The sequence below is a fragment of the Bison bison genome, unplaced genomic scaffold (assembly GCF_000754665.1).
Source record: "Bison bison bison isolate TAMUID 2011002044 unplaced genomic scaffold, Bison_UMD1.0 scf7180017864374, whole genome shotgun sequence".
NCBI lineage: Eukaryota > Metazoa > Chordata > Mammalia > Artiodactyla > Bovidae > Bison > Bison bison.
The window spans coordinates 6038182-6041835 of NW_011494946.1; the positions used below are offsets into that span (position 1 = coordinate 6038182).

General features: G+C 49.3%; 1 protein-coding gene across 1 annotated transcript in view; it reads left to right on the forward strand.

Moving 5' to 3' along the window:
* Positions 1-3654, forward strand: part of COL6A6 (collagen, type VI, alpha 6) — a 174649-nt gene that overhangs the window by 166924 nt on the left and 4071 nt on the right. The window lies entirely within an intron of this gene.

Below are 3654 nucleotides of genomic sequence, written 5' to 3' on the forward strand. Positions count from 1 at the left end.
GCCTCCGAGTGTGGCTTCTCTGGATGTGTGGAGGGTGCGTCCCTGTGCGGTGATGGGCCGGAGAGCCCTCCAGAAGCCGCAAGAAGCCTCTGCCTGGAGGCTGCTCACCTTGCTGGGAGGCAGGGGAACTGTCCAGCAGCAAGCGCTTCTGAAGTCAGGTTCCATAAGCCGGGGCAGTCAGTTCGGGAGGGGCAGGGCTCCCCCTGCTGCGGTGTCTGTCAGTGTGGAAAGGGCCCTCGAGTTTGCATGTGCATCAGGCTTCATATATTATAGATAACTGCAAGGCACATGCAGGAGCCAGCCTATCAAAATTAAAGACATTTTTGGAAAACCTTCCCACCCTGCATATCCTCCTGCTTCTGCACTTTGCCTTAAGATGTACTCAGTTCAGTTCAGCCGCTCAGTTGTGTCCGACTCTCTGTGACCCCATGGACTGCAGCATGCCAGGCCTCCCTGTCCATCACCAACTCCCAGAGCTTGCTCAAACTCATGTCCATCGAGTCGGTGATACCATCCAACCATCTCGCCCTCTGTCATCCCCTGCTCGGATTCTCCTGCATACCTGGAAGGGTGAGATGCCAGGAAACGCAGGGGCATATGGAGGAGACAAATCCACACTGCCATCGGTGATTCCCTGACAGTGTGTTCAGCCAAGACTCCCCAGGCGTGTCCTGTCATCAAAGGCCGTAATAAAAGGTAACAAGCCACACGGCTGCTTCTGAAACTCCCTGCCTGAGCCTTTCAAGAACTGGGCACACGCAACTGAGGGAGACAAGAATGCCTGGCAGCAAGAGGCCTGGCCACCAGGATGACTTCCTTTGTCCTCAGAATGACTTGCATGAGAAGTAGGTCATTCCACTGTCAGATTCTGAAAAATACAGACAGAAGCTGGTACTTCTCCAAAGGGGAAAAAAAAAAACATTGAACCAAATCACAAGCAACCAAGGAAACAGATGCCCATGAAGGAGAGATTGCAGGGCAGCCTCTACATAAGCACCTACATCCACTCAGACAATAAAAGACCGAAAGCCACCTGCCTATTCATCTCGGCAGGCCAGCACCCCTGCCAGACTTAGAAGCGAGGGCAGGCCAGAACCAAAACAACTGAACTGCTAAAATGGGCGCAGTTACCAGTGCCATGTAAATACACATCTATTGTAATTCTAATCTCCAACATGTGTTTTCTAGATGCACAAAATGTGTGAGGTGAAAAGAATTCTTGAAATAAAAGCCATCTTGTCTGCATTTTCCACGCCACCACATCCAGTCAAGTAATAAATGCAGCTTGACTGATTCCTGGTCGTCTGCATAGTTGAAGGAATCTGTGATCACAGGGGAATGAAATCTGCAACTAGCCCCACCCATTTTTCTTTCCCAAGCTTTACTGGAGCTGGGCACAACTGCAAAATGAATGGACAGTATTTCATTCCTGTTTCTTCATCTTGACTACATGCTGTTTACATTACCCATCAACAAAGAAGGATCCGAATGACACAGAATGAGAGGAAGAAAATCAGCAAGTCTCTATGATTCCTGGAATAATCAAATCATTCTTACCGAGTGCTTAACCAATTATACACTCCATATATGATACAATGGAAAAGATGGAAGATTCAGAGATACACTGTTTATTATGATCAACCCTATTAAGAATAAAAATACTCAAGGGGGGAGAATAACATCACAATGCTGTAGAAGGAATTTAACTTTTTCTTAACAAAGAGGGAGGAGAAAGACAAAGACAACTAAATTTGCTGCAAAAAGGATCGAATACAAAGGGAGAGCGTGAGGCTGGACGAGAGAAAGCAGTACAGGCAAGGTAAACCCAGCCGTGTGTCCCAGGCCTGAGAGAATGTCCCCTCACTATCGCGGGGCCATGGTTTGTGCATATAGACAGTTACCACTTTGGAGGATTTGAGTTCATAACATTTAGTCTGGAAGTTAACAAGAAAATGGGGCTTCTCTGATAGCTCAGTTGGTAAAGAATCCGCCTGTGATGCAGGAGACCCCGGTTTGATTCCTGGGTCAGGAAGATCCGCTGGAGAAGGGATAGGCTACCCACTCCAGTATTCTTGGGCTTCCCCTGTGGCTCAGCTGGTAAAGAATCTGCCTGCAATGCAGGAGACCTGGGTTCGATCCCTGGGTTGGGAAGATCCCCTGGAAAAGGGAAAGGCTACCCACTCCAGTGTCTGGCCTGGAGAATTCCACGGACCGTATAGTCCATGGGGTTGCAAAGAGTCGGACATGACTGAGCGACTTTCACTTTAACAAGAAAATATAGAGAAAAGCACAAGAGGGGAAGGTGTGCGGAAATCGCATTTGCCCTGGAATTGCACCAGGGCTGCCATTCTTGGTGACTGAAGGAGCTTGTTAATCAACATAGCACATTCATGAGAGCACGACAGAAGCCCAGACATGCTGTACACGAGGTGCAGTGGCCTCGGGGTCTGTGTTACAGGACTTATCTGTTGGTCTGATATCTCCCTTACCCGCAACCCTCACTACAGACGAAAGAAGAAAACGTGAGTGTGTGAGAGAGAGAAAGGGGGCAGCAAGATAACTTTCACTTCTTTTTACGGCCTTTACTTACTCATTTTCTAAATCACGATGCTTTTGTGAGAGAGATCGGATTGACAGCTGGACAAAGCAGAAAAATCCAGATGCAGAGGAAGGGACTGTGGTGAATGTGGTGAGCGGCTGCTGCTGTCCTCCTGGGCTCAACATTTTGCAGTTCTCACGTATGAGTCTTCCGCAATCAAAACACAGTGAGCCTCTCCTATGCCACCAGGCCCCTCTCATTTTTAATTTAAAAGTACTCATGAAGAGTTCATAGCTTCCTGACTTCTGCCCCTGGCAACCTGCCCTCCTGCAGCCCTGCACCCGTGCATCCAGGTCTTCTGACAGCATGACGTTCATCCTTTCACTTTCTTATTCCAAACATCCTGAGAGTCCTCCGTAGTTTCCTGGGTAAAAACCTAGTTTCACGGAAGTAACACAGGACTCTTACTCTCAGAAGAATCCGGTTGTAGACTCAGCTCTGCCTCCCACGAGCCCCATACTCATGTCTGAGCAGCTGACACCTTGGGGCTTTGTCTCTCACAGCATTGGTGGTTTGTATTCTGACTTTCCACCTGAAGAAACAAGGATCCCTCTAGTTGAGTGGGCTGCTCAGCTAATAACTAGAGGACCTAGAATACAAGAGTGTTTCAGGACCCACGGCTCTTTCCACGGCCTCCCTGTAAGATAAGGTCGGAAACAGCTCCCTGTCCGTGCTGTCCACTTCTGTTGCCACCAGCTTTCAACTAAAAAAATCTAAAAATTCACTTCCTCTTCACACTACCCACATTTCAAGTGCTCGATTGCACACGGGGCAGCGGCTGCCCAGCCAGTGCAGCCCAGGGGACCTTTCCACCAGCACAGAAAGCTCGATGGGACAGGCTAGGACTTGTGGTCAGCAGCACTCGGCTTCTGACTTCCCCGACTCGCCAGTCTGGCATTCAGGGCCTCTCCGGGTCTGACCCTAGCTCCACTTTTTTGTTGGATTACTCTTGACTCCCAACCAAACACCGGCGTGGCTGCCAGACTGGGCGCTACGTCTGCATCCCCCACTGTACCTAACGCAGTGCTTTCATTAGAGCGTGAACCTTTGGATGG